Genomic DNA, 8,645 nt, shown 5'->3' with positions numbered 1-8,645 from the left:
TTCCATATGGTCTGCTCTATTTCCACTGTTCTTTCATGCGTTCTTCATCTCATTTATTGAGTTTCAGCTCCAGAATTTATTTTTGCTTTTTTTTCTATAGTCTCAATCTCTTCAGTGAAGTTCTACTTTGCGTATTAATTTTATTTCTGAGCTCATCGAACTGCCATACTGAGCTTTCTTGTGTCTTTTTGAGTTTCTTAACTGCAATTTTGAACTCCCTGTCATTTAAATCACAGTTTTCCATGACTTTGGTTTCTGGAGACTTCATTTTCTTTCTGTGCTACCATGTTACCTTGATTATTCACAGGACTGGATGGATTGTTTCTCTGCCTACATATTTGAGGTAGCGAATGCCTATGTTTAGATACTGTTTCGCTCTTAATTGGTCAGGTTGATAAGCACAGGTCTTATGTTTTCCAGTAGATGGTGCTATAGTGCAAGTTTTTGTTTCCTCTTACCTGTGCTACTTGTGCCTCTGAGATTGCGGTGGGACTATGTTGCTTTGGTGGTGGAAATTGTGTATCCACCACGTAGGTGGGTGGGTTGCCTTGGTCTTTGGGCACCACCACTGTGATGGAGAATATGGCGGGTAGTAGAGAATCGGGTTTGCAAGCTCCCACTGCTGCCTCCTTTTTACTAATGGCCTCTAACCCCTCTGTGCTGTTTGCTACAACTCTACTGCCTCTACTGGGTTCTACCAAGATGGGTGAGAGAAAGGACTTATGTTCACCAGTCTGCAGCACTACCTCCTTGTTAGTAATGCCTGCTGGCACCACTATGCTATTTAACACATCTCAGCCACTGTTACCAAGTTCTACCACAATGGGATGTGGGGAAGGCAATTGGCTTCTTGGGCAGGGATGCTGTTTCTTGTACCCCTTATTCTCTGGGCCATATGCTGTGTGTGTGTGCCACAGCCTAGCTCCTCTACCACTATCCAGTTAGATGGGACCACTGGCAGGTGCTGAACTGTATCTGTAGCTGCCATCCCTGTCCTTCCTTGTACATCCCTACTCCTAAAATGCTCTCCAGATATACCGATGTGTGGATCTTTCATGCATGGTTGTGCATTGAGTAGGGGAACCTTTTTTGAATTATAGGTGTCTGATTTGTAGTAATTTTAAGAGGAGAGAGAAAGGGGTCTTCTTTCTTTGCCATGATGTTGATGTCACTCAGGTGTTTTTAAAAGGAAATGTTAAGCTGTCACAAGTAAATATTTTCAGGTTTCATTCAGAAGAAAAGCAAAAATTTTACTAGATTTAGGAAATTGCAAGAAAGCACAGAAGGCAAAATGTAACTCTTCAAATGTTTCTGGGTTTTACTTTATGACTATGAGAAAAATACTGGTTATTTTTATAAAATCTTAATCTATATATCATCTTGATATATATGCTATGTATATATATAGATATATTATTAACCTACATTTCTGGGACTAGGGAGAGATTAGGAGTTGCTAAATGCATGTAATATTAGTTTTGCTAATGAGAATATTCTTAACATTACTGAAGTGTACAATTAAAAATCCTTAAGATGGTAACATGTCTATTTTATCACAATTAAAAAAATACATTCTAAAGACAAGACTGGGCTTCTCATAAAATATTAAGCAACATGCTTCCGTGGGAAAAGCAGCTATGTTCATCTTGAGTATTTGGTGGTTTAATGTCAGTAAAAGATGCAGGTAGAAAAGCGATGGTCTGTAAAACTGCGGGCCCCGAGGACCAGTCAAGGCAATAGCTCTACACTGGATTAGTAGTCATTAAATTGGTCATTGTATTCTTTACTGCTGGGAACTTTCCAAATTAAATCTCTCACCTAAGAATGCCTTCAATAAAGAAGCAGTGGAAGTTATTAATGTTATTAAATCTCAGCCCTTGAGTGCACATCTTTTAAGTATCCTGTGATGAAAGAGCAAGTATACATAAAGCACTGCACGCGTTCCAGCTGAATTTGAAACAGATAACAGAAGCAATGATGTGTGATGGTCAAGGAAAAACATGTAAATGTTTGACTCGTAAACTGAAGTAGTCCCATGAAATATCAGATTTGAATGAGTCATTAACATTTTTCTCAAACTACTTGATCCTGACATTTCGAGAAAAATGAAAATACTTGTCAATGATAAAATTTGAGCTTTCTAAGAAAAGTTAGGATTTTAGAAAACATATTTGGAGACCCTGAGCTTGATAGCATCCTACTATGAAAGGATATGTGCTAAAATGTGTCTGTATTTGTAAGATTTGCATAACTTAGTGAACCAGTATTTTCTGATGACCAATGCAAGTTAATAAAGAGATCCATTCAAAAAGCCAGCTAGACCAATGGATTTTAATAGAACAATACAAAAAGATCCTTATGGTTTCAGCTTCCATATTGCAACTGACCTTTAGAAAACACATCTTGTCAGCTTTTGGTACAGTATCAGAGGACAATATGATTATCCAAAAAGGCTGTTAACAAGCATGTGAAAAGCTACATATATTTGTGAGATTGGATTTCCTTGACTATTTCAAGCAAGACAACATAGCTCAACAACAGAATGCATAAGTAGATAGGAAGATTTAGCTGTCCTCTATTAGACATTAAAGAGATTTGTGAAAATATAAAACAATACCAGACTTCGTGTTTTTTGTTTTGATAATTATTTTTCATAAATTTACATAACCATTTAATGGATTAATTTTTAAATGAAACACTTTAAAATTTGGGTTTCTCATGGAATAAATATTGATAAATATCTCTGGAAATTCCTCAGGTTTTTAGATCGTAGAAAAAAAATCAAGTGGTTACAGTGGTGATTCAGGAACAAGCACAATTAAATGGATATGTACAGTTATATGTCATTGCCAAAAAGTCAATATTAACTTTCAAGTACTTTTCTAAAATCATATAAAGCATTTACATTGTAAGTACTGAACAACTTTGAATTAGCTGCTATCATTCTTTAATTGTTTAATAGTTAATGTTCTCATATTAGGTGTAGCTTTTACATATTAAGGCTAAGATCTTACAGGTACCAATGAATATTTTATGACATTTCAAAGGTTCATTTCAGGCGAGAATGAGCGAAGACCATGCACACCCCTCTAAAATGTTGAGTACAGAAAGAAAGCAATAATAAAAGAAAGCTAATTTTAGAGGAAAAATATAGAGTGAAAAATCCATCTGAATGAGATCAATTAGCATATTACACATGCCTTATTTCCTGGAATTAAATTTTCAAATAGTAAATATAATGTATGAAGCTTGTGGAAAGCACAGTGCTACTATAGAAGCCACGATGATCAGTAAAACAAGTTCTTTCCTTGGGAACCTCCAATCTAGAAGATGTAAAAAGCAAGTGTCAAAATGTCAGTTGATATTTGGTAGAGGTAAAAATGTCATGGGAGATTAAATGAGAGATGAAAAACAATATTTAAAAGTTTTCTTATCGACTTTGGAATGCCTTATATTACTTTACCACAGCCAGATTAATGCCTTTTCTTGTCTATCCAGATGAGAGTGGTCAACTACTGGTCTTAGCAACTAATTTTTTTTTGAGTTTCTCTTCAAGAGAAGAGTCCAGAGATAGAAGCACAAATAATATTGCTTTGTTATTACAATCTACACATCTCAAGGAAGGCTCATTTCAATTTGAGGTTCATTTCAATTCTAGATATTTAAAAGTGGAACTTGGGAGAAGTATTTAAAGCTCCTCTATGTTATGTTTAGACTACAGAATACAGAATATGGAGTATGAGTCAGGATCTCACCTAAACTTAAATGAAGACTATCACATCAAAACAGACACAAGGTCATTGGGACCCGAAAGCCTTCAGATATTCAAAAGAAGCTTGAGAATGAACATCAGATTCTGACTTCAATATGGGAAAGTACCCTATAAAGGGAATAGATACACCTTTAAGAAAGTATTGCTAGGGAAGGTGAAGAATGATGCAAACTGATAGCATTTTGATAGCCCTGTAATCATAGTAAACATGCTATAAATAACAGGTTACCAAAAAGTAAGTAACTAGAGCTTAACTGTCTGATACAGTAGCCAGTAGCCATATGTGGCTATTGAGCACTTGAAATGTCAGCTGGTCCAAATTAAGATGTGCTAAAAGTATAAAATGCACTGGACAGTTTTAATCTATATTCAGGAGGGAGAGTCAATAGGACTTAATGGTAAATTGATAAGGGAGAAGAAGAGGGAAAAGTCTTGTTTCTGGATTGTGCCAAGGAGTGGGTTAAGTAAGAGGCCTGCCTTTCCTGTGTAATTTAGGGAGCAATAGTCTTGAGGCTGACTGGTGGTGATTGATTACCTTAAGCATGTGGCCGATTTCCATGGAGCTTTGTAAGGGCCAACTCCTTTTCCTGGAGGCCAGCCTACGAGCCAACAGTCCTGAACAAGTTAACCCACACCTCTTAGTGGTTGAGTCAACCCAGCATAGATTCTAGAGAGAAATGGAGTCATGAATTTATACTCAGTCCACCATCTTTTCAGACAGATCATTATTTTCATAGCTGATATTTTGGGATAAATGTTATTGAAATAAATAAGGTTTAATATTTTTATTTTTCTACCTTTGCTTTGCTTAAGTAGAATGGATTTATCTGTAATATAATAGCAATTACAATCCATTTCTTCCCAAGGGACATTTCAAATGTTTATTCATTTGAAAAGAGCCATGTAGTCAACATTGAATGTGAAAAGAGAAGATCTATTGAAAAATGAGACTTTTTTCTGGAAATTATAGCATTAATTTACTCATTGAAGAATGCAGAGGCCAAAACAATATCAAATGCAGATGGTCGAAGTTTGAGAATCATGGCTATGGCTTCTAATGTTCTGGTATTATGCTGTTACTTTTATTTTTTTAAAGACATTTTAATGACTCAGAGTTACACCATACATTTACCATTATTTATATCATAGCTAATGTTAAATCTGTTTAAGTTTATAGTTATTAATTTATATTAGCATTTATAGATTCATTTTGGAACCATTGTAAATATAGTAATGCTTATCTTAAAGGTATTATTAAATATGTGAATGTTTACATTAAAAATAAAAACCACAAGCCAATTTCATGTATTTGAAACATACTATTATCATGTGCTTCTTTTGCAGAGTAAAGCTCATTAGTTACCTGCATCAGTTATTGTCTTCACCTGTCTTAAAATAGCAAACATTTATTATGTCACCATACTAATGGGTCAAAATCTGATTGTGGCTTAGCTGGGTGCCTCCTTAGGGTCTCAAAAGGCTGCAATCAAAGTGTTCACCAGGACTATAGTCTCATCTGAAGGCTTGACTTGAGAAGGATTCACTTCCAAGCTTATGTACTTGGATGCAGGATGCAGGTCTCACAGGCTGGTACACTGAGAGCCTCAGATCCTTACCGTCTTTGACCAGGGGCCTCCTTCAACTCCTTGCCGTGATGGTTTCTTTATAAGGCAGCCTACAACATGGCAGCTGACTTTCCTCATAGCAACAGAACATGAGTGTGAGAAAGAGCAGGCAAGGCGAAAGTCTTTCTGTAATTTAATCTCAGAAGTGACTTCTTGTTTTTGCTATATCGTGTTTTTAGAAGTGAGTCACAAGTTTCAGCCCACATTTAGGTGAAGAGGTTACCCAAGGGTATAAATATTAGAGAGTAGGAATCACTAGGGACCATCCTAGAGGCTTCCTACCAAAGTCCTTTCCTAAATTAACCCCTAAATTGCTCCTTCTTTGTATGGTAATGGAAGACCTGAATAGAAACATGACCCTTCTGTTAGATTTGAGTAGCGCTATTCTTTTTCCAGGGAAGCCTGGAAGTCTGGCTCCTTGGCAAAGATGAGAATAGACTATGACGCACCTGGTTAACCTCGACTGGTTTTAGCTACTTGGTGCAGAGTATTAAATACCCCTTAGTAAACCTGTACCTTAGCATCCCTGAGATTAGAGCATCTCACTCCTATCTTGGTGGTTTATACAATGAAGACAAAGTATGTCCTGTGTGACTGACAAAGGGCCCTGAGAGTCGTGCCCAGAAGCCTTGGGTCTGTCTCTATCTGCCTGTGCTTATTTCATCCTGCTGTGCTGTACCCTTTACTTTCCCTAAAACTATTCCTGAATATATCCTGGGAGTCACAGAAGCCCTATCAATGATCCAGTCCCATGCAATTGCTGCAGTTGGGAAGTACAGCAGGCCCTTGCATGACGTCGTTTCAGTCAACTTCATTTCATTATTACGCCCCTGTAGGAACCTAACCCTTGTTTATGTCAGTTAGCCTGTGGTAAAACTGGTTTCATTATCTGTTTTTTCACCACAGTTCTAAGAACCTATTGATATAGTTAAGTGAAGACTCTACTATTGCCACTCTGTGTGAACTTCAGATAGAGCCACTGTATCTACATTCCAATGGTGTTCAAATGACTTTGGAAACTTTCCCAGCATCACTCAAGTAATTCACAGGGCTGCAAAGAACCTCATTAAATGCCTTTCTATTTCTGTTTGAGAGGACGACCTGCCCTCCATGCCACTCTTTCATAGTTTCTTTCTTTGTACTGTACCAGCTTGCTGACTTTTTATACTGCTGTGAGAATGCTTATCATGTTATATTGCAATTAATCTCAGTTCCTAGACAAAGAGCTCCTTGAGTGCAGGGACCCTTAGTTATATCTGTATTCACAGTGCCTGTCGTCTAATAGAAATGAAATGTGAGCCATATATATAACTTTAAGTTTACTAGTAATCATAATTAAGAGTACAAGAAACTGGTGAAATTAATTTTAAGAATACATTTTATCTAATTCAATATATTTAAAATATATTGTCAACATGAAATTAATATAGAAATTAATAAGATACTTTACATTCCCTTTTTTGGTACTGAGATTTTGAATTATGGTGTATATTGTACATGTACAGCACATCCTAATTCACATTATCATTTCAATTTTTCAGTTGCCATATGTAGCTCATGGCTTCTGAATTGGGCAGTTCATAAAAGTTGCTCTCAAGTATCTCTAAGCTCGTAAGAGGTACTCATTTTTTGAGAATTTGTGAAGTGCTATGCTAATTTATTGCTTGAGACTTGGAATATATTAATTCATTTAATACACATACAACCTTAAGATACAGGTATCATCATCCCCAGTGTTAAACAGAAAATCATTTGTTTTCTTCACTGTTGTTCTCCCAGTTCCTGACTGATATTCTTAATAATAAATACTTACTTTATGAATAAGTTTATGACTATTGAGGAGTGAACATTTGGGCTTAAAAAGGTTAAATAACTTGTCTAAAGTGAGTGACAGAGCCGGGGTCCAGACCCAGCTCTGAGACTTGACTCTTGATCACCTTACCCTCCTGCTATACCTCCTCTATGGACAGATAAATGAACCAATGTATTATTTATTAGCAAGTAGCACATTAATAAGGAAATGAAGCCCTACCAAAAGTATACGATCCTTTATGTATCACATAGGTGAAGCACTTATTGAATTACTGACGATCTGTCAGAAAATACTTTAAAAGTGGGGTTATTTAGAAAAGGAATATTCAGAGGCACTTGTGTGGTACGTGACCATAGCTGCTGCAATTATTTTTCTGAACTGTATTTCATTGATCTCTTGTCCTAGTGGATTTTAAAAGGAGAATTTTTGAAAGTGGAATTTAGACTACTTGCCTTAATTCTTTGTTCCAGAAAAGTAATTCTGTAAAGAACAAATAACTTCACTGTTGACTTTAGGATATGCTTGCCAGTTAATGTATCTAGGCAAATCATGTGTGGGAACAGCTCTTCTATTAAGTTAACAGCTTGCTCTCCTGGACAAAGATCTTGCTTCTTTGACAGTTTGCTTAATAAAAATTACTTTAAAATTCTCACTTGCTGTCATAAACTCTCACCAGTTCCAACTGAGTCTCTACCTTGAAGGACCATCTTTAAATCACTAGAATATAGACCTTTAAACCCTTAATTGTAAATCTTTCCCTAATCTACCCCTCCCTTCTTCTGAGTCACAACTGAGTCTACGTGGCGCTCTCTCCTGCTACAGTAAGTTCAATAAACTCAACTGCAATAGGGTAGAGTTCTCTGGCAGCCTTATGGGAAGTTGCCAAAAATTTTAAAGCAAAGTACCTGGCACTTTTTTCACAGTTTTTAGACAAAATCCTCTGTCAAACACAGAATCTGCAATATAATCTTACTTTCATTTTTTCCTACTGCTCACTCATCTAAACCAGATTGAAATGGCAACACTTGTTTGGTGTTTTGAGACAACAAAATAAAAATTTTGTTAACATTCTTAAGGTTAGATTTTTATTTTACCATATAATTAATAGTATCCTCTCAATATAAAAGGTTTAATCAAGATTAGGACTTGCATCTTTTGAATGGAGAAACTGGACTTTTACTTTACCTCTGCTTTTGCATCTACAATACCCCTAGTTACTTTAACTTAGTGTGATAATTTATGAAAAATAGAATATGATAAGTTCGTTACACTTTGACTCTTCATGTCTTCAGAGTGATGTCTTTTAGAGTACAAATATGGTTATGTCAGCCCTCTTTAATGACTTTCCATTGCTCCAAAGGTAATTTTTCAATATCCTTAATTCAGGTAAGGGCACTACATCCATCCTCTGGCTTCTGCTTTAGTGTCAGTTTTC

This window comes from Pteropus medius, unplaced genomic scaffold, assembly GCF_902729225.1.
Source record: "Pteropus medius unplaced genomic scaffold, Ma_sr-lr_union100, whole genome shotgun sequence".
Lineage (NCBI taxonomy): Eukaryota > Metazoa > Chordata > Mammalia > Chiroptera > Pteropodidae > Pteropus > Pteropus medius.
The sequence above is the reverse complement of the archived record's forward strand: the minus strand, read 5'-3'. Positions refer to the sequence as shown.